This window comes from Delphinapterus leucas, chromosome 14, assembly GCF_059928025.1.
Source record: "Delphinapterus leucas isolate spDelLeu-1000000601 "Yukka" chromosome 14, BTC_Dleu_Yukka2, whole genome shotgun sequence".
Taxonomy (NCBI): Eukaryota; Metazoa; Chordata; class Mammalia; order Artiodactyla; family Monodontidae; genus Delphinapterus; species Delphinapterus leucas.
In genome coordinates, this window is record NC_143142.1 from 1,885,653 (window position 1) to 1,908,811 (window position 23,159).

Sequence of the window (23,159 nt, forward strand, 5' to 3'; positions counted from 1 at the left end):
CTTCCTCTACATCGTGAGTTACCCAAGAGCCTGCCTGTGAAATTCTCTGCTTTGTTACATTTAACAGTGTCTTAAGCCCAGAATTCACCTGGTTTTTGTGAAGGTAGAACATGGTACCCAGAGGTGGAATCACTGCCTTCCTTTTCTTTTCTTTTTTTTTTTTTTTAATTTTATTGAAGTGTTGTTGATTTACAATTTTGTGTTTAATTTCTGCTGTACAGCAAAGTGACTCAGTTTTATATATATATATTCTTTTCCATGATGGTTTATCCCAGGATATTGAATATAGTTCCCTGTGCTCTACAGTAGGACCTGTTGTTCATACATTCTATATATAATTGTTTGCATCTGCTAACCCCAAACTCCCAATCCATCCCTCCCCCACCCCTCCCCCTTGGCAATCACAAGTCTGTTCTCTGTGTCCGTGAGTGTGTTTCTGTTTCATAGATAGCTTCATTTGTGTCATAGTTTAGATTCCACATATAAGTGATCTCATCTGGTATTTGTCTTTCTCTGTCTGACTTACCTCACTTAGTATGATAATCTCTGGTTGCATCTCTGTTGCTGCAAATGGCATTATTTTGTTCTTTTTTGTGGCTGAGTAGTATTCCGTTGTATATATGCACCACATCTTCTTTATCCATTCACCTGTCGATGGACACTTAGGTTGCTTCCATGTCTTGGCTATTGTGAATAGTGCTGCAGTGAACACAGGGGTGCATGTATCTTTTTGAATTAGAGTTTTGTCTGGATATATGCCCAGGAGTGGGATTGCTGGATCATGTGGTAGTTCTATTTTTAGTTTTTTGAGGAACCTCCATACTGTTCTCCATAGTGGCTACACAAACTTACATTCCCACCTGCCTTCCTTTTCTGATTGGACAGGGGCAGTGTCCTCTCCTGGCCTCAGCGTGCCTGGTCCTCTAAGTGGGCTCGCACAGAGACCCTCGGGTGAGCAACTTCCATTGACATGAAATACTGTGAGAATGATTCTGGAGTCCTAACAAGGCTGGTTCAAGTGGCCGTAGCCTGGCGTGGGGAGGATTCAGCATCTTAAAAGTATGTGCTTTTGTAGGTGAATTGTTTCAGAACCTTGGACTTTAGGCCTGTCTGATCTATGGATTGTTTCAAAACAACCTGCTGAGAAAAGAGGGGGAGAAAGCCATATTCATACCATTGAATGGCCTTCTCAAAGAATGAGTTCTTTTCTAAAATTTCTAAGGGGGGGAGAGCTTTACTTTCTTTCTTCAACCCTGTTCCTTTTCTCCCATGATAGCCCCATGGGTGGATGCTCTCTAAGAAGCAGACACGATACTTTTGTAGCTGCGGGAACAGACTGACCTGTTGAAGGTCACACAGAGTCGGGATTTAGACCTTGGCCAGCGTGACTCCCAATTCATGTTCTTTTTTTTTTTTTTTTTACTTTTTGATTTGAGATGAGGTTCATGTAACATAAAATTAACCATCGTAAAGTGAATAATTCAGTGGCATTAGTGCCTTTGCAATGTCGTGCAACCACCACCCGTGTCTAATTCCAAAATGTTTTCACAGCCGCCAAAGGAAACCCTGTGCCCATTAGCAGCCCCTCCCCTCCCCCCTCCCCCCTCTCCCCCTGCCCCCAGGCCCAGGCGGCCATCCCACTCATCTCCTTTCTGTCTCTGTGGCTTTGCCTATTCTGGACGTTTCATCTACATAAAATCATATGACACGTGGTCTTTTGTATCTGGCTTGTTTCCTTACCAGCATGTTTGCAGTTAATCCACACTGTAGCCTGTGTCTGTGCTTCCATCCTTTTGATGGCTGCATCGTATTCCACTGCCTGGACAGACCACTTCTGTGGACCCATCTGCCCATCAGCGGGCATTGGATTGTCTCCACCCATTGGCTGTTGTGAAAGGAGCTGCTGTGAACAGGGGTGTACAAGCGTTTGCCTCCTCTTCCCTGGTCGTGGTTACTGGGAACTGATAGCTCTGCCTGCAGAATGAAAAAGGGGATGGTGTGCGCTTCACAGAGAGAGTTAAATGTCAAGTTGCCATATGACCTGTTAGTTATATTCAGTAACATTAAAGAGCAGCATTTGCAAATTGCTTCTGTGCCTAGTATTTTAGAGTTTGGTGACAAATTTATGACCTTGACCCTCATAATTAAATTACTTCATTCTAAAAAAAAAAAAAGGAAATGGTGGGGCGGTTTGCTTCCCCCTCCTGAAAGGGGCACAGAGCTCTTGGTCCAACAGAAAGAGGCTGGGACTGGCCTAGCGTATACGGAGCTGTAGGAAGCCTTCCGTCTTGCAGGCAAATTCAGGCGCTCTCCATCCTTGGGAAGCAAAAGTGGGTCCTGATTAGGAAAACTTCCGCTCCACCTGTGTACCACGGTGACACAGAAGTTGTTTGGGGAAGGAGTGTCCTTCTGGCCAGTTAGCTTTTTTTATACTATGTTTATTTACTTTTTAAGAAGTTCAAAAAATTTTAAAATTTTTGGCCACGCCGCTAGGCTTGTGAGATCTTAGCTCTCCGACCAGGGATCGAACCTACACCCTCGGCAGTGAAAGTGCGAAGTCCTAACCACTGGATCGCCAGGGAATTCCCCAGTTAGCTTTTAGCTCATGGTGGTTTGTATAAGGCAAACAACCCAACCACCGTGGTGGAGGGTGTGTTGGATTTTCCCGATGCCCGTTTGGTAAGCCTGTTAATTGGAGAAGCAACAGAAAGCATCTCGGGAGACCCTTTCATTTTTGTACAAAGGACCTGCAGCTAGTGTATGCCTGCCTTCCACCCCGCGGTCCCTGTCCAGGCAGGCGGCCCTGGGACCCCTCAGAGACACAATCCAGGTTCATGGGACCCAACACGGGGCTTTCCTTCCACAAGCTAAATTATTTAGCATCTTTAAATCACACATGATGGGGTTTTCGTCCCAGGGAACAAACTGTGTGTGCCCGTGTGTGTGTGTGTGTGTGTGTGTGTGTGAAGTCCACGCACATTTTCCTATTTTGTCACTGTCTCTGCCGCGTTGCTAGGTAGCTGGTACCTCTGTGCAAGGGTCTGAACTTCTGGGAGGATGAAGAGAGCACATGTTAATTTTCTTTGGATTCGGGAGGCTGGGGGGCAGCGGGGGAGCCAGACCAGAGGGTGCAGACCTGAACAGCTTGGGTGGTTGGTTGCACATAATCACTTAATTCCTAGCTGCACTTGAGTTTCTGAGCTTCGTGGGGCGCGCGAGGGCAGGTTTTCCCTCCCCTTGGCAGCCCAGAGGGCCGGTTGGTTGCAGGAGCCACCCGGCCCCCCCCACCGCCGGCAGCCAGCAGGGGAGAGCTAGTGCTGTTAATCCGGGGAGGGAGCATCACCCACCGGACCCCGAGCCCTGCTTGGCTAAGAGAGCTTTTTCACCTTCATTTCTGTCCCAGCTTTTGGCCGCAGCTCGGTGGAAAAGACACTGGCAGGGAGACGAGAGCCATCTTGGGGGGTGTGTGTGTGTGCGTGTGCGTGTGTGTGTGTGTGTGTCTAAACACTGACGTTTCCTAGGCTCTGGGTACCGCTGCATGGATGATTCCAACCCCCCGCCTTTCTCTCTGTGGGCCTGCTTGCCTGCCTGCAGAGAACGAATGAATCATTTCTAGCCGAGTCCAAGCGGCGCAGACACACCAAGGCCCTCTCTCTCTCTCCTCCCCTCCCCCCTCCCTCCCCTCCCTCCCTCCCTCGGCCCCAGTTTGTAATCTGACACAGCAGACTGCAGTTGTCTCTGGGTGAACCTCCCAGTCTTGGCACTGCTGCTTCTAAGGTAGGCTGAGATTTATTTTTTTCTCCTAAAAATAGCTTCACGTTTCCCTTTTCACCCCTCCGCACGCACCCGGCGCTGCAGCGGCGGTGACCTCCGGGCGATAGCCGGAAACTGTCTGCGCCGACAAAGTTTATTTTCCAGCGGTTTGAGGTTGCCCTTCAGCACGGGGTCCCGGTACCGAGCTGCCATGGACGCCGGGTGCAGGAGAGCCGCGGGGAGTGGGGGGACCGTTTCCAGACGATTCCTCCCGCGGATGTGGGGTGCTGCGGCTTGGTCCCCGTGGATCTGGTTTCCCAGGGCAGGGCTGACGGTTCTCTGTCGCCGTGGGGTTCCCGGAGACCCCTCCCGCCCCCCTACCCCTCAGCTTTGCAGAAAAGCCCCTCTGGGCGAAGTTGGACATCACACCAGGCAGTGCCTTTCGAACTCAGAAGTGTGAGCTTGGATTGTTTCACATCTGAGCCTCTGGGGGCTCTGGAAGTGGTCTTCCTGGGGGTGGGGCTTGAAGGGGGAAGGGGTTGGGGGCCAACAACTAAGAAATAAGAGTTGTATCATCCACAGCTCCGATTTGAAATGCATTGAGCCAGGAACTTGCACGTTGAGAATTTGTCAATTCATGTCCCATAGACTGACTTGAATAATATGTTTGTCAAAACAGATGTTCCCGGCAGAATGTGTGTGTGTGTGTGTGCGCGTGTGTGTGCGCGCGCGCGTGCGTGTGTGTGTGTGTGTGTGCCCGTGCCCACGGCAGGCTGTTTGCTGGGGCACACTCTCCCCCTGGAAGCCGTGTTTTCACCTGGAGATCCAGTGTTTACAGGACGACCTGCCCGGAGGGAAGTTGGGTTTGGGAGGTCCAGTGGGGTCAGGGTGCGGCTTGTTCTCCTCAAGCTGAGGCCTTTGTAGAGTCAGGTTTGCTGCTGTCCCCAGGGTGTCCCCACGGGCTGTCCGCAAAGTCCGGCTGAGGGCTGGGTGGACGCAGCTCAGCACTGGGTCGTTGGGCCCAGGGGATCGGGGCTGCCGGGGGATCATGCAGGGATGCGGGGCAGGGTCTGCGTGCCCCCGGGTTCTTAGGATGGCCGGCTGAGGGAGGAGGGGAGGGCCTTGGGGAAAGGGGTGCACCCTCACCTCTCTCTGCATCATCACCTTTCACTAGCGAGGCCCCACCTCATCAAGGGACAGAAAATGTCCCCATGGGGGAGCAGGCCGAGGAAGACGAGAGTGGGTGGGCTCTGAAAATGGAAGGTGGGCTGGAGCGAGGAGGGCTGTCCCGGCTTGCGAGCCTCTGAGTGTGTGTTGTGGGCCGTGGACCAGCTCTCCTCCCGTCCAGTTTCTGAGCCAGGAGTGAACACGGTGCCAGCGGGAGGGGCGCCCTTCAGGCTCAGCCTGATTGCAAGGTGGCCAGTCCCGGGGGCTGGGGACCCGCTGGTAGGACCCTCCTCTCCATCCCAGTATCTGGGAGTGGGGTGTGGGCTCCTGTGACTCTGGAGCCTCGGGGCGGGCATTTGGGCACCATCTGGGCTTGTGTGTCCGGCGCGGGGCCCTGGTGACTGGGCTGGGCCTCAGGGTCTAGGGCTGCTCGGCCAGCCCTGCGGCACTGTGCCCGGGACCCAGAGCAAAGCATTTTGAGGTTCTTTCAGGCAAGTGGCCGGCAGCTGATATCCCACCCTCCCCTTCTGAGAAGATGACAAAGTGGGTCAGGGAAAGGCTGGCGCTGTCAGTGTGCCAGGGGAGATGGTGGGACCGTAGGGGCCAGACCCCAGCCAGAGGCCTGTGTCCAGCTCCCTGCAGACCCGGCCTGCGAAGACGGGGACCCGGCCACATCCGAATCCCAGGCAGGGGGAGTCTGAAAGCTTCCCCACGTGAGGCCCTGTGCAGACTGGGCTGAGAACTAGCAATTAAAGAAAAAAAAAAAAAAAGGGCCGCAAACCAATTCAGCTGATTCTCTCCACTGTGGGTTTTAGTCTCATTTCTCTTGCTCGGGGCCTGGTTGGTGTTTGGGAGGAGAACAGCGTGTGCTCAAAGGGCAGGAGGGAGGGGCACAGAGCAGGGAGGCTCTTTCCTGAGCTCCCACTTCCAAGCCTCCCTCCTTTGTGTTTTGGAACGAAGCTTAAAGTTTTCATTAGTGGGGGAGCACCCGAGTCATCGGAGGGCGGGCAGTGGGACGGGTCCTCCAGGCTTTGCGTCTCTCAGCCTCTGGTGCTAATGCTGCTGGCCCAGGGATCTCATGCTGAGAAGCGCTGGGCTAGGGCGTGACCCCGCGGCGGTTAAGCATCTGTGGGAGTCGTCCTCCGTGCTCTTGACTCTGGTTGCGGATGTAAATGAAGTGTGACTCTAGCACGGCCCTCGCCCCTCGGGTGGGCCTAGGCTCGTAATTGCTGGAACTTCCTTGTACCGAGCAGACACCTTCCCAGAGCCACTCGAGCAGCTGACGCCGGCGGTGGAGACGTGGAGGATTTTACCGCTGAATCTCCCAGCCTTTTCCGTGTAGCTGGAAGGTTGGAACCTGTGTGGTTCTGAGAGCCCAGTGAAGGATGCACCTGCTGTACTGGTCTGTGGTGGATGCACCGGAGTGGCTGACACCGACTTCTAGAAAACTCTGTTCTGCATTTCTCTGGTTCCTTTTGAATTCGATCGTTGTATTCCATGAGCAGTGTTTCCCTAACTTCTCTTTGCCTGTGCCCATCGGTTTGAAAAGCTGCCTGATCTTGTTACGGCATTTGCTCCAAGCTCATCTGGGCTTTGTGCTGAGAAGCAACGGCCTGTTGATGTTGGTGCCGCTGCCTTGTGTGAACCACACTGCTCGGTCCTTAACGTGCCGTCATTACAGGGTCTCCTTTTCCCTTTCCCCCTCTCTCACCCTCTGTCTCTGTCTCTCCCTGGCCTCTTCCCTTTCACCCCAGTCCCCACCTCCTTTACCTTCTCCATCACAGCCAGTCCCTTCAACATGTTTGATATATACCCTTGAATTTGCATCTATGTGAAATATTAGTGCTGCTGTATTCGCAGGTGTTCTGATGAACATAAATCCCATTGTGCTCTAGACCTTGTTCTGTTTCCTGCTTCTCTCATGCAGCCCTGTCCCTTTACAGTCCATCTGTGTGGCTCTAGTGAGCTACCTCTCACTGCTGTGTAATATTCCATAGAGCTCATGGACCACGTTGTGCTTGCCCATCCCCATCGAGGGCACCAGGTTGGCCCCAGAGCCCTGCTGCACAGACGATGCTGCGGCAGAATCCTCGCACGTGTGCCTTACGGTCCCACGTGAGAATCGTTCTGGGTGCGCCTCAGAAGGGGATCGCTGGGGAGGAGGGGACGTGTCGACTTCATTTCATCAAGTTCTTCCAGCTTGCTCTGCAGGGTGGGCCCTCTTTCCCCAAGTTCTTGCCAACACTTCACATTGTCTGACTTTCTAATGCTGGCAGTGACTTTTTCCAGCCCCTGTAGATCCGGTCCTCCCTGAAGATGTTTGGGAGTGAGTATTCACAGACACTACAATTCCAAACTAGCATCTGTGGGTGTCGGGGTGGGGGGTGTCCAGGCAACTGGGCTGTGTCTCTTCGTACGTCTTAGGAGGCCTGCCCCGTGTCTCAGGCTCTGTAGGTAATGGGGCTTCCTCTTTGAGAACTGGATATGGTTCTCAGGGGGATCTGGGAGGACCCTTTCGCCCAGCCTCGCAGTGACAAAGAGTCTCAAATTAACCCTTGACATTAAAAGCTACGGTTTCAGTCGCCAAGATCCACTGAGAAGACTCCAAGAAAAAGTCATTTCTCATGTGACCTTAAACCATTCCCAGCAACTGGACCACCCACCTGTGTGGATCCATCTTCATAGGTCAGTCATATTGTACTAGAGTTTGTTGGGTTATAGTTAATGTATTATTAATACATTATATGTATACATTAACCATTATACATTAATTATTAAATGGATACCTGAAAAGTAACAATTTAAACCTGTCTTGACATTTCTTAGTTTTTCACTGGGCCACGAGGCTTCTAAAATGGGAGAAGCTGGGTCTCTTCTGGGATTCTGAGAGGCCAGATAACCTATTCTTTCTTTTTTAATTTACTATTATTTTTAGTCAAAGTGTAGTTGATTTACAGTGCTGTGTTAATTGTTAATTTCTGCTGTACAACAGAATGACTCAGTTATACACGTATATACATTCTTTTCGATACTTTTTTTTTTTTTTTTTTTTTGCCGTACGCGGGCCTCTCGCTGTTGTGGCCTCTCCCGTTGCGGAGCACAGGCTCCGGACGCGCAGGCTCAGCGGCCGTGGCTCACGGGCGCAGCCGCTCCGCGGCACGTGGGATCTTCCCGGACCGGGGCACGAACCCGCGCCCCCTGCATCGGCAGGCGGACTCTCAACCACCGCGCCCCCAGGGAAGCCCTCGATATTCTTTTTGATGACGGTTTATCCCAGGATGTTGAATATAGTTCCTTGTGCTCTACAGCAGGACCTTGTCAAATAACCTACTCTTAATGTTCACCCACCCGGGAAAGAGGTGTCACGACTTCCAGGGCCTGAGGGGCTGTGCAGGGACACAGGCGTGTGAGGTGACAGAGTCTGTGGCAATGTGGGGTAGTAGGGCTTGCGGAGAGATGGAGGGAGCAGAGTGGCCTGAGGACATTCATCTGAAAATATCTTATCTGCTGGCATTTTTATGGTCTGCTTTTCCACCCAAGCAAGCGATTTGCACAGAGTAGGCGGTCAATAAATATTTTTTTGGAAAGAATGAATGAAGGAAATGAAATGACCTACAGGATATGCCCCAGGGTGGGGTGGGCACCCCTCCCTCCCCCCTCTCCCCCCCTCCCCCCCCTCCCCTTGATCTGGTTACTGCCTGTGCATTGTTTTTCTCTTCACCCTCACCATGAGAACCATGACGGTTCTCTCCTCTAGAATGAAGTTCCTGGAAGGCAGTGGTTGTGACCTTTATTTGTGTATGCCTAGTGCATTCGCTTATTCATCCCACAAACATCTGAGCACCTATTAAATATTAAGTAGCATTTTATTTATTTTTTATATCTTTATTGGACTATAATTGTTTTACAATGTTGTGTTAGTTTCTGCTGTATAACAAAGTGAGTCAGCTATACGTATACATATATCCCCATATCCCCTCCCTCTTGCGTCTCCCTCCCACCCTCCCTATCCCACCCCTCTAGGTGGTCACAAAGCACTGAGCTGATCTCCCTGTGCTATGCGGCTGCTTCCCACTAGCTATGTGTTTTACATTTGGTAGTGTATATATGTCAGTGCCACTCTTTCACTTCATCCCAGCTTCCGCTTCCCCCTCCCTGTGTCCTCAAGTCCGTCCTCTACGTGTGCATCTTTATTCCTTCCCTGCCACTAGTTTCATCAGTATCATTTTTTTAGATTCCATATCTATGTGTTAGCGTACGGTATTTGTTTTTCTCTTTCTGACTTACTTCACTCTGTATGACAGACTCTAGGTCCATCCACCTCACTACAGATAACTCAGTTTCGTTCCTTTTTATGGCTGAGTAATATTCCATTGTCTATATGTGCCACATCTTCTTTATCCATTCATCTGTCGATGGACACTTAGGTTGCTTCCGTGTCCTGGCTGTTGTAAATAGTGCTGCAGTGAACATTGTGGTACATGACTCTTTTTCAATTATTGTTTTCTCAGGGTATATGCCCAGTAGTGGTATTGCTGGGTCATATGGTTTTTTTTTTTTTTTTTTTTGCGGTATGTGGGCCTTTCACTGCCGTGGCCTCTCCCGTTGCAGAGCACAGGCTCCGGACGCGCAGGCTCAGCGGCCATGGCCCACGGGCCCAGCCGCTCCACGGCATGTGGGATCCTCCCGGACCGGGGCACAAACCCGCGTCGCCTGCATCGGCAGGCGGACTCTCAACCACGGCGCCACCAGGGAAGCCCAGTCATATGGTTTTTAAGGAACCTCCATACTGTTCTCCATCGTGGCTATACATTCCCACCAACAGTGCAAGAGGGTCTCCTTTTCTCCACACCCTCTCCAGCATTTATTGTTTCTAGATTTTTTGGTGGTGGCCATTCTGACCGGTGTGAGGTGACACCTCATTGTAGTTCTGATTTGCATTTCTCTAATGATTAGTGATGTTGAGCATCCTTTCATGTGTTTGTTGGCCATCTGTATGTCTTCTTTGGAGAAATGTCTATTTAGGTTTAAGAAGCATTTTAGGGGCTGGGCACAGAGCAGCCAGCAAGATAGCTGAAGTCCCTGTTCTTATGGAGATGACATTAGTGTGTGTGTGTGTTTGTTTGACAACAAGCAGGTGAATAAATAACAAACAAGTGGAGGTAACACCATACAGAGGTTTACAGGAGCCTGACGTGAGAGACTGTGGTGGGGTGATCCTGGAAGGACTCTTGCAGGAGGTGACATTAAGCTGAGCCCTGAATGACAAGAAGAATCCAACTATACAGATACCAGTGCAAAGACCCTGAGTATTTGCAGGAAGGAAGGGTGTCTTCATTCCTTTTAGATGGCTGTGCAGGAAGTGCTGACAGGATGTTTCTGGAGCAGGTGGGATGACAAGGGTCTGGAGTCCCCAAGCTTTCACCCGTGGACACTGAGAATGAGCTGTGAGCTCCCAGGAGTGTCTGGAAACCAGTGGGCGGGTGTACTTTGCCAGTTCCATCCTCAGGGAGTTGGCTATGGGGGGGGTCCCGCTGTTGAGGTGCAAAGGTTCTCCCTTCCTCCTGTCCCCACCCTGCTCCATCCCCCATCCTATGCCACCAAAGAAAACCCAGTTGTCTTGCTTTTGGAAAAGAGGCCTTTAGAGGGCGGCTTGTAGCTGCCGATCTGGCGGTGGGACTTTGGTAAGATTCCCTCGGATGAAATACTCTTGTTGCCAAAACATGGATGCTGTGATAACGATATTTAGAATTGTCTGTTGCAGTTGGTTCAACAGAGTTGGTTTCCATTGGGATGTTATGGATGGTTATTGTTGGCTGATTGTTTCTAACACAGAAACGCTCCCCATTGTGTTGCTCCGTTGTTACTTCAGACTCAGAGATGTAGAGAAAAATCGGGCAGTGGTTTTGTTTGCTTTTTTCTGATGTTTCCCTCCTACCTCCCACCCCCCAGCGAAGGAGCCCTGGAGTATTAGGAAGTTATGTTTGGGTTGTTAGTGCCAGGTCTTTAAAGGGCTCAGATTCACGAGCCCAGGATCTGATCTGTGCATCTACCTAGTTAGCTGGGACCTGCTCTGGGGTGGGGATGCCAGTGAGCTTGGAGCCTGGGGCTTGGGCAGGTGACAGGGGAGCCTCTGTTGACATCAAAACCACAGACAGTCCCTACCCAGCTCACGGCATGGGTTCTGCAAATTGAATTTGGTTTTTTTAAGGACATCTTTTAAGTTTTATTTTGAAAGTAATGACTGTTCATTGTGGGAAAGTTAGAAAGTATCAAAGAAAAGAAAAGCAGGAAGAAGAAAATATGACTCACAGTTCTGTCACCCAGACACAATCATTGTTAATATTGGCATTTTTTCCCGCTTCTTTTCTCTATGAGGATTTTTATTCCATTAACTGTTTTGAATTATGTTTTTAAAACATTTTACATGATAAGGTTGGCATTCTTCCATGACATAAAAAAACTGCAAAAAACATACCTTAGAGTAGCTGCATATACTTGAACAAGCCTGTCGATGTTTCCTCATTATGACAGACAACGGGCGGCCACCACACCCAATCTGCTGTCCTTCTGGGTAACACGCGGGGCTGGCCGTTCGGAGGGTCGCGGGCTGAGTTTTACAGCAGGGTCCGCCACGGCACAGAGCAGCCACACGGGAGAGTCTCAAACTGCCTGTCAAGGTAGATTAAAACCTGGTGACCACCGACCTCATCTTCCCTCCCAAACCTCCACTGCCTCTGGAAATCTCTGGACATCAAAGTGAAGAGTGCCACCTGCCACTCAGACACCCCATCTTGAGGATTGGGGGTCACTTTGGACTTCTCCTGGCCCACCCGCATCCAGACGGTCCCCCGACTTTGCTTGAACATAGCCGTGGCCACATGCCCCGTGCCAGCAAGTGGCTGACATGTAGTAGGCGCTCAGCTGACACACAGCAGGACGGGCTGGGTGGCTTTGTCACCCCCAGGCTCTGGACAGTCCCCAAGCCCATCAGCTCTGCGCGGTGTCCCTTCTTTCCAGTTCTGGGCCATTCTTTGGGCTGAGAATTCAATAAGGGAACTTGTGTGAACAGTTCCTGAAGCTGCAGATGCGGTAATACGTGTGCCGCTGGCTGGACATCTCCGCACGCCTTCACTTTTTACATGTGCGACACTGTGGCTTCACGAGGTGGGCCTTGGTCCTAGTTTAGGCCCATCGTACAGACAAGACAATCATCTAAGAGAAATGAAGGGACCCTTCCAGGGTCGCACAGCCGGGGAGGGACGGGCCAGGCTTCAAACCTGGGTCGGCCAAGCTTGGAAGCCAGTGGGTACCCACCGTGTGGCGCTGCCCTTGTGGCCCACCTTTTCCTTCCTCGAGGGAGGACGAACAAGCTGGCCAGCACGTCTGGAAGGTGGTGGGCGCAGGGTGAGGGCATGTTGGGAGGAAGCAGGTCCAGGTCACGCAGTAGTGATCGGAAGGGCCTCAGATCTGTTCCCGGCGAGGATAAAAGCAATCAGGAGGTTCCCAGGGGGTTGCATGGTCTGCCTGTTTTCAGTAGGATGCTCCGGCTGCTGTGTGTGGGGGGACCGCAGGACAGACATGGACAAGGAGGTGGGAGGGGCCGACACAGCCACCCGGGGGTGCACCGGTGGGGTCTCAGCTCAGGTCAGAGCACAGTAGTGGCCGTAGCGAGAAGAGATCAGACTCGGGATGTGAAGGGAAGAAGGGGGAACAAATCGGCGGGAAGAAATCTAGGGTACAGCTGAGGGGTGAAGACGAAGCAGGGAGGAGAAGCAGTATGGAGTTACACACGGCTCTGTTTCCAGCAATGGTTCTCAGATCTTTTAAAAACCGTGGATGCCTGCTGATGGACAAAGTTGGTAGGTGCACACGCGGGAATACTATTCGGCTGTGAAAAAGAGTGAAGTGCTGATGCCTCCCAAACCGTGGATGAACCTCGAGAACATGACGCTAAGAGAAAAGAGACAGACACAGAGGACCACCTGTTGTATGATTCCACCGGCATGAAACGTCCAGGGCCGGAAACCCATCGGCAGGAAGTGGATTTGCGGCGGCTCAGGGCTGGGGACGGGGGGATTGGGAAGTGATAAAGGTGTGGGGTTCTTTCTGAGATGACGAACATGTTGTAAAACGGATGAAAATGTCTTGAAGTGGACCGTGCTGACGATTGCATGTATCTGGGAATAGCCTAAAAACCACCCAATTGTCCACTTTATTATTCTTATTTTTTTACATCTTTACTGGAGTAGAATTGCTTTACAATGGTGTGCCAGTTTCTGCTTTATAACAAAGTGAGTCAGCTATACATATACATATGTTCCCATATCTCTTCTCTCTTGCGTCTCCCTCCCTCCCACCCTCCCTATCCCACCCCTCTAGGTGGTCACAAAGCACCGAGCTGATCTCCCTGTGCTATGCGGCTGCTTCCCACTAGCTATCTGTTTTACGTTTGGTAGTGTATATATGTCCATGCCTCTCTCTCACTTCGTCCCAGCTTACCCTTCCCCCTCCCCGTGTCCTCAAGTCCATGCTCCAGTAGGTCTGTGTCTTTTTTTTTTTTTTTTAATGGATGAGTTCGATGCTATGTGAGCTCTATCTCAATAAATCTGTTTTTAAAATCCTGATGCCTGTGCCGCATCCCAGAGCACCCACTCCAGGAGGGTTGAGTGGCCCCTGAAGGCAGGTCTCAAAGGCTCCGGGCACTGTGGGGCGGCTCGGGGCTCCAGGGGCTGGTCTCTTCTGGCCTGGTTCCCTGTGCAGCCACACCCCCTGCAGGAAACCTGTTTCCTCCTCTCTCCTCGAGGGCGGGGCGGGCTCCCCTTGTCCTTTGTCCGGGGCCGCTTCCTCTGGCCTTCCTTCAGGTGGTCACTGTTTGGAGGGTGCATGACCCCTCCGGGCATGGGTGTCTCCTCCTGCCCAGCCCGGCATTCCCTGGCGGGTGAGGCCTGGGTGTGCAGACGGCACGTGTGCAGGGTCAGAGCTGTAAGCAAGGCAACTGCACTGATGTGGGTGGCGTGTGACTCCCGAAGGTCCGTGGCACCCGAGGCTGCTTTCTTGTCTGTAACTCAGCTTGTTTTAGCTCCGCTTTTTCTCAAGAGCAGGAAAGTTAATCTTATCACTGGAGGATAAATTCAGTTACTCGGTGTTTTCTCTAGCATTTCAGGATTTCACAGTCAACTTCCCTTCCGCGCGGGGAGGAGCATACAGCTGGCTGGGGTCAGCTCTGCCATCAGGGTTGAGCCTAAGCAGAACTGGTCCAGAATATTCTTTCCCTCTTCCCTGGGGTGCAGGAGGTCCGGGGTGAAGGCCTCCATCACTCTGTCAGAATACGGTCCTGCCACATTGGGGACCATTGGTGTTTTCTGAATAATTCCACTATTGATTATTACTATAGTAATAATCCATTATGGATTCACAGTTCCAGTTGTCATTAGTCTGTTTGGGGTCCAGTCATAACAGCGGTACTAACAATAGCTAATGCTCTAAGGCGGGAGCTGTTATTCTCCGCACCTTGAAGGTGGGGACTGAGACCAGGGAGGGGAAGCCACTTGCCCAAACTCATGTGGCCAGTGAGTGAAGCAGCCAAGGTTCACTGTGGCCCTTTGGGCAGAGCTCATGCGCTAACCACTTCACCACACTGCCACTGAGGAGCGTGCTGACCTGCCCCTGCACTTACGTCTCTCCCTACGGCACCTGCAAGGGGAGTTAGTTCCACAAATGGGACTGTCCGAAATGGCCTTCAGTAGATGGCATTGGCCGTGGTTAGAGTCTTGAGCCACACTGGCTGGTTCTCATCTTGGCTCTGTGATCTCCTGGCTGTGTGACCACAGGTGTGTTTCTTAACCTCTCTGTGCCTCATTTTCTCATCTATAAAAATGGGAGAATAATGGTATCTACCTCCTCCTCAAAGGATCGAGCTAATACAGGAAAAGTGCTCAGGACCTGGTAAGCACTCAGCAAATATTAGCTATTACCATTATTCTCATTCAGATGGGGAGACTGCAGATGGGGCGTTTTGATGATTAACTGAGTTACATGATGTGAAGCATTCAGGACAGGGCCTGGCGTATAGTGAGGGCTCAGTACATGCCGGCTAGTATCATCACTGCTGTGATTCTTGGATTCTAAACAGACCAGGCAGTAAAATGACAATGGAATTAGTAGGATAGTATCAACAGGACAGAATCGCACCTGATATATTAACGGGGGCCTCCTCCCCGCACCCCCTGCACTGGATGGGGGTTAGTCCTTGTAAGCTTTGCGCCTGCTCAACTGACTGACGGCAGAGCTGACCCCCTGCACAGGCCCCTCCCTCAGCGGTGCCCTCTACTGGCACGGGATGAAAATGTCACATTCTCCCCGCTCTCAGCAACTTGAATGTTTAAGCAGCCATGTTACATCTTGGTGACGCGCGTACTCTGCAGAAACGGCCACGTGGAGGGGAGGCTGGGCTCCCGTGTGGCTTCTTTATGAAATGCCTGCTGCCGTGTTGACCTGGGGAACAGCTCCTTTAAAGCCCGGACCCCCGGCTTAGTTCACGTCACAATCAGGCTTGACGTCGGGCCCCGCAGTTCTGATCTGTTTCAAGAGCCCAGAGCAGAGGTGCCAGTTGCACTGGTCCTTTGAAGTTTGTCTTGACTGTTGTCTCCTGGGCAGTGTAACCTAGATTTTTTAGTAGATTTTTCTGCAGTTTATTTATTTTCCTTTTCTTGTGAGCAGAGCTGCCTAAACTGTGTGGGAGGAAGAGACTTGTGCACGGAGTGACATCCGTGTGGCCCTGCCTGGGTGGATGAGCTGTGATGGGCTCGGTCTCCCTTTGTCTATCTCCTGCATGGGGCCTTGGGGTAGATGCTTGTGTTTGGAGCCCTGCCCAGGTCTGGGCAGACAGGACATTTCTGCAGCGGGGGGAGCCTGAGCCTCCTTCCTTCTCCCCTGCACAGCGACCTGGAGGCCTGTAGAAGCAAGGGAGAGGGAGAAACAGCGGGAGCCTCAAACACAGTAGCAAAGGCAGGAAACGCCCTCATTGATTTTTCATCAAGGAGGAGCACATCAGAAACAAGGGTGCCCACGGGGGGTTAATCGGTGCGCCTGGCCCATGGGACAGCTGTGTCCCCTCTGGGCCAACCCCACCCCCAGGATGGTCCTGTGGCTCACAATCCTGGAAAAAACAAATGGGGGAAACATAACTCCTTTCTCCCCAGCAGTAAACACGCACTGGAAAACACGGGTTAGCTGCCCCAGGAGCCCTGGGTTCTGGTCTTTGTTTTGTAATGAACAGGCTGGTGCCACGGTTCCAAGGTGGAGATAGTAATCTCACGCCCTTGTTTCCCAAACTGGGGTCACGCAGGCATCCTCTCCCCACCTCGTGCACCTGTGTGTTGTGAGCTGTTGCAGCGCTTTGCTTGCCCCTTTATCCCTGGAGTGGGGTGGATGCACCCCCTGCACCCCCCGGAATGCCAGCTTCGGAATTTCTTTTTGCCCCCGTTGTTGAAGCCTATGCTATTGCTGACTTAGTGTCTGTTTCAATGGACTCGTTTTCCTTTTTAAAGACATTTATGGAGGCTAAAAAGAAACAATTTTATGTGATTACCATAAATGAAATCTTCATATCATCTTAGATGAAATAAGCCTAACAATGAAAATAGTGAAGGTAAGAGACGTCTAATGTTTTCTAGACGTTTGCTCCTGCTCGCCTGGGCTCGGCCCTTGAGGCCTGCCCTGTTTTGGTAAAAAAGGTTAATAATAATAATAACAATAACTAACGCTGCGACAGCTGACAAAGGCATTCAGCTCTCCCTGGGTGCCAAGCAATGTCGTAGACACTTGGCAGGTTTTAGCTCGTTAAGTCTTCATAGCAGCCCTACAGGGTAGGTGTAGGAGGCTGAATGCATCTGTGTCCTAATCCCTGGAATTGTGACTATTGCCTTATATGGCAATAGAGTGAATATTACCTACATGGCAAAAGATGGGATTACGTTAAAAGGACCTTGAGAGGAGGAGCTTATTATCCTAGATGGTCTGGTGGCCCTGAATGCCGCCAGCCACCCGTTCAGACACAGCGGAGGAGGCCGTGTGACCCTGGGGCAGAGACTGGAGGGAGGCGGCCACAAGCCAAAGAAAGCCTGGGGGCACTAGAAGCTGGAAGAAGCCAGGAAGGACCCTCCCCCCAAGCCCCGGAGACCTTGGTTTCAGACTTATGGCCTCCAGATCTGTGGGAGAATGAATTTTTGTCGTTTTAAGTCACTCAGTTTGCTGTAATTTGTTACTGCTGCCACAGGAAACTCAGACAGTAGCCATCGCTACCATCACCATTGTGTAGACAAAGAAACTGAGACACAGAGAGGTGGAGTAATTAGCCTGAGATCACACAGCCAGGAAATGGCAAAGCTGGGATTTGAACCAGGGTGGATGGACTGCGGAGTTTGGGAATGTCAGACCTTCCTGAGGCCACTCGCTGCTCGTTGGCGGGCCTTCCCCGCTTTGGGAAAACTGGAGGCCGGCAGGCAGATTCATCACCGGGAGCTCATTTAGGAAGCAGGTCAAAACGTGGAAACCGCCACATGACAGAAGATGACTCCTGGGTGTAAAGGCTGCCTTCTGTAGGTGTGTTTGTTTGCTTTTCAGATAAGAGGCTGGAGCTCAGCCTGTCTGAAAGCCCACGCGGGGAGGGGCTTGGCCATGACCGAGGACCTGCAGAGGCGGTTTCCCCTCACCCCTGCCTCTGGCGGCTCAGCCCTCCTTCTGGCGCCTCTCGGCACCCTCCCCCGTGGTCCTGGTGCCAGGGGAGGGTCAGTGTGGCCACGAGGTCCCCCACCCACTCTCCAGAGGCCCCTGGGCCTTCCCGTGCCGCTCCATCCAGGAGGGGGCTCAGCTGGGTGTTTGGGGCACAGAAAGGGGATATTGTAGGAGGTCTTCACTGAAGCTCTCGTCAAAACACAACCGAAGTGGAGCCGTCTCCTTCCCCAGCACGTGACAGACCCAGTGCACCCCAGAGGGACGCCCTTCCCCAGCGGTCGGGCCCCAGGCCTCTGCCTCGTGCTGAGTGACCTGGGGCTGTGATTTCTCCTGTCGCTTCTAGATCTTTCTCTCCTAAGCCAACCCCTTCTCCTACCCCCGCCTCTGCATGTCCTACACTGTTCTATTATGGGGCGCTGTTTTATTCTTCTTCCTTCTGCCCAGGAATCTCCATCTACACACACACACACACACACACACTCCACCAGTTAGACTTGTTGAATCTTATTCAAAATGTGGAAAGTCAGCGTGAGCCCAGAGCAGGCTGTAGGCGGCAGCTTATGGCTGGAAAGTTAATCAGGGCCGGGAGAGGTCAGCCCGGTCCCGTGAGTGCTAATGCCTCTCAGATCCCGATTACTGGGCATCTGACGTTGCGCCCCACCAGAGCCAGGCAGGCAGAGCCCAGGCTGGCGCTGAGTCAGGATGGGGTCCGCCGTCCCCAAGCCACCAGGGCTGGGTGGCGGGTGGCTCGGGGAGAGGATGCGGGATGGCAAAAGGCATGTCTACGCTTTTTAAAAATGATGACCATTTAAAAATACCCTTCCTGCCTGGCTCCTAAAGGTAATTTTCAAACACTGACACTAGGCTGTCATTTTCTTATTAGCGAATCAAGGATTCTCGGGCAGCCTGTGCAATAAGTGAAGCGCACACGCGCTGGGCAGTGAGGGGCACCTGCACGATGGTTAGCGGTGACCGTAAAAGGTAGATGAGCCAGGGCGTGAATGGTGAGCGTCCGACCCCGGGGTAACTGGCTGCCCCGGTGATCCTGGTTCCGACACTGGCACCCGCAGCAATTATTTTAGGCTTCGAGACAAACGATCCAGCCTGTGCCCGCTGAGGTGACCCAGTGACCTGCAAGCATTACCGGGAAGATCCTATTATCATGAACTTCTCGGGGCATCTGAAGCGAAGCAGCAGCATTTACTGCAATGAGAGAATTGCTGGAAATCCCGGTCTCATCGTCTCGGCCCAGGAAAAAATGAGGAGAGATAGATGATGCTGCTGTTAACATACAGAGCCAGGTCCTCTTCGACACTCTCTGAGTTTTTAATTTTACTGAATTTCCACAGCCCTGTTATGAATTCCGGTTTTAGGAATGGGCTTTGGATGAGGCACCAGGAATTTAAGTAACTTGTTCAAAGTCACACAGTTTGTAACTGGGGCTGGGGCTGGGGGCAAGATTCTAATCTAGGTCATCTGATTCCAGAGCCTTCTCTCTTAAGCAATGCGCAGTGTTTCTTATTGGAAGAAATTAATAGCTGAGAAGACATTCTTTAAATGCCAGTGGGGAAAGGAAGGGCAAATACACAGTCTCTCTCTCCCTCACTCTCTCTCTCTCTCTCTCTCTCTCTCTCTCTCTCTCTCTCTCTCACACACACACACACACACACACACACACACACACACGTACACACACACACACACACCGTTTCCACCTGTTTTCTCCTCCAGCTCCTTGATTACTGTTTCATGGCTGAGTTTGGTGGGGCCAGTGTTGGAATGCACCTAAAATCATTCCCAAGGGTTTGGCTATAAGTTACATTCTTCTCCCCACTCTAATGCAAATAGTCAATCCCATTATTTTGTTAAGAAGAGCAGTTGTTTGGTTAACTGGAACTCTAGAAATTTCTCGTACTGGATTATTGGCTGAAATCAGCTGGAACCAGTGCTGTCAGGGAACTTCTCCTAGGCCGTGCTATTATTAAAGGGCGCTTTTGCCTACAGTGCTTCTTCCTACAGCTCCCGACCCCCTTCACTTGCATGTGTGAGGGTCGAACGTACAGCCAGCAGGGCTGAGCGGCACGTGCCCGGCAGAAGGTGCCGCTGGCCGGGAGCTATGGCGGGGGAGAGGCAGGCTGCAACAGCTGCACACCCCCCTTCTTTGATTTTAAGGTCACAGAATCAGTTGTAAACCTATTTTTCCCACTGAACTTAAGGATCCATTATTAAAAGACATACTATTATTTGGCCCAAAGATCTTGGAGAAAAACGAATGAATTCTGCAGCTGCCCATCAGGTATGAATGATTTGGGTCCTGTTGCTTTCAGGGCCTGGAATTAGCAAAATGCTCCAGTGCTCGGTACCCCTTTCAGGAACCTTGGAACCCGAGGCCCCGTGTTCTGACCCCAAGCCAACTGTGAAGTTTTCCCTTGAGTGTTCTCCACCCTCCAAAGGTGCTGTACTTCCTCTTCGCTACTGTTACTCCTCTTTGTTCTTTGCAGCCCTTATTTCTTCAGGGGTTGTGTTATGGGCTGAGTTGTGTACCCACCCCCCCAATCCATATGTTGAAGTCCTAACCAGGACCCCCAGGACCTCAGAACATGACTCTGTTTCTTCTTTAAAGAAGATGGGGGCCTTTAAACAAGTAAATAAGTCTAAAGGAAGTCATTGGGGTGGGCCCTAATCCAAGAAGACAGGTGTCCTTATAAAAGAAAATCAGGGACACAGAGAGACACCAGAACTGTGTGCGTGCACAGAGGAAGCCCAAGTGAGGACCCAGCGAGAAGGTGGCTGTCCCCACACCAAGGAGAGAGGCCTCAGGAGAAACCAACCCTGCCCACACCTTGACCTTGGACACCCAGCTTCCTGGACTACAAGACAATACAATTCTCCCTCCCTCGGTGGTGTTTTGCTCTAGCAGCCCAAGTGGATCAAGCCAAGACGAGCAGCTAAATGTGTGACCCAGGCAAGGTGTAGACGGAGGGGACATGACCTGCTCGGTTGGTCTACATCTTTACAGCTCTATGCAGGCATCCCCGCATGGCCTGCTGAAAGGCTGTACCAATGTACTGGGGGCCTAGAGCCTGGAGGCACCTCGCTTATGCCTCTCCTTCCTGCGGGAGTGACCGTCCTGCCCACCTTCTGATCCCACCCAGGCCTAGCTCGGAGTTATTCCTTCCGTAAAACTGGCCAATGGCCTCCAGCCGTGATGACTTCCTGCCTGTCTTTTGAAACCCCACAGAAATTTCTTTTATTATTTTTTTGAATTGAAGCATAGTTGATTTACAATGTTGTGCTAATCTCTGCTGTACAGCAAAGTGACTCAGTTATACACACACAGACATTCTTTATTTTTTATATTCTTTTCCTTTATGGTTTACCCCAGGAGATTGGATATAGTTCCCTGTGCTACACAGTGGGACCTTGTTGTTTACCTATTTTAAATGTAATAGTTTGCATCTGCCCACCCCACACTCCCAGTCCGTCCCCCTCCCTGGAGAACCCACACACGAGGTTGGAGACGAGGCAGGGCTGGATTGCAAGCCGCAGTCAGGACTGTGGACTGAGGTTGGAGACGAGGCAGGGCTGGGTTGCAAGCCGCAGTCAGGACTGGGCACTTGATCCTCAAGGTAAGGGGCAGCCTCTGAAGTCCTTTAAAGAAGAGGATGACACAGTCAGATGTCCATTTTCCCAAGACTGTTCTTCCTTCTCGGCGGAGCATGAATTAAAGGGAGGCGTGGCTAGAAGAAAGACCGCTGAGCGGGCTGGTCACATGATCCAGCGGGAGATACTGGTGGCCCGGCTGAGGATCGCAGCGTGAAGGAAGCGGACGGATTGGAGAGTTAGTAGGAGGCCACCTTGGCAGGACGTGGTAACTGGCTGAGTGACAGGAGCGAGCTGAGTTGGGAGTTGTGGCTTCCTCATCTGATCGGCGGGCAGGGCTGTCAGGGCTGCTCTCCTGGAGAATCTCACTCAAGGATTACGGTTCTTGCAGCATGGAATGGCCCTCTGGTCCATGGTGTCCTAGATCCATCATTCAGGATTACGCTCAGTTGCATGTTAAAGAAAATGCAGTGCCTCAAACAAGATACGGCTTTGTACTTTTGTGGCTTAAAAATGTCAGATGTGGGAAATCCAGAGCTTCCAAGTGTGTTGGCTTCCCGGAATCACTGGGGACTCAGGGTCCTAGGTTGCTGCTCTGTCGTCTTGATGACAGTGACCCTCATCTCGATGCTTTCAGGATGGCGGCTGGAGCTCCAGCCGGTACGTCCGCATTCCAGGCAGGAAGAAGGGGAAGTGGATGGAGGGCAAGAAAAAGGGAGGGGCAGTTGAAGCACCCCCTTTCGTGTGTGTTCCTGGAGACGCCATTCAGTAGCTTCTGCTTATCTCTCAGTTGTCACACCTGCCAGGTGCCCAACCCAAATTGCACCAGAAGCTGGGAAATAACAGCTGTTTTCCTGGGGCGTGACCACCTGCAATACAACTGGAGTTCTGTGAGAAGGAAGAAGGGTGAGTGCATACTGGGTAGACCAGTGGTCCTCGGAACACCTGCTCTCCTCACCCAGCGTACATTTATTTTCTGGCCCTTAAGCCTCTCTGGTGATGGACCTACGAGTGGATTCTCCACACAGTCCTTGGGTTTCATTGGCGTTGAGGGTCACTGCATTTAAAGGGAAGCACATAGGATAAATAGCCGTCACTTTTTGTGGTTCACCTAATTTCACTGGATTGATCCTCTCTATCGTAGATGGTCATTATGCTAGAATTGGCTTTGTGTGTGTGTGTGCGTGTGTGTGTACTCAGACTTTTCCCAGTTGTCTAAATTATCTTTAAAAAGAAAGTTTGGGACTTCCCTGGTGGTCCAGTGGTTAAGACTTAGCCTTCTAATGCAAGGGGTGCAGGTTCGATGCCTGGTCAGGGAGCTAAGATCCCACATGCCTTGTGGCCAAAAAACCAAAACATAAAACAGAAGCAATAGTGTAACAAATTCAGTAAGACTAAAACTGGTCCACATCAAAAGAATCTTTAAAAAGAAATAAAAAGAAAGTTCTAGGAAGTGCATTTTTAAAAATAAATTTATTTATTTATTTTGGCTGCATTGGGTCTTTGTTGCCGCGCGGGCTTTCTCTAGTTGCGACGAGCGGGGGCTACTCTTCGTTGCGGTGCGCGGGCTTCTCATTGCGGTGGCTTCTCTTGTTGCAGAGCACGGGCTGTAGGCGTACGGGCTTCAGTAGTTGCAGCACACAGGCTCAGTAGTTGTGGCTCGTGGGCTCTAGAGCACAGGCTCAGTAGTTGTGGTGCACGGGCTTGGCTACTCCGCGGCATGTGGGATCTTCCCGGACCAGGGATCGAACCTGTGTCCCCTGCGTTGGCAGGCGGATTCTTAACCGCTGCGCCACCAGGGAAATCCGGAAGCGCATTTTTAAAAGAGTGTTATCGTTGGGTGACTTCATCTTTAAGCTGCCCTCCTGGGTGGGGATGAAAAGGTGTAATTACGTAAG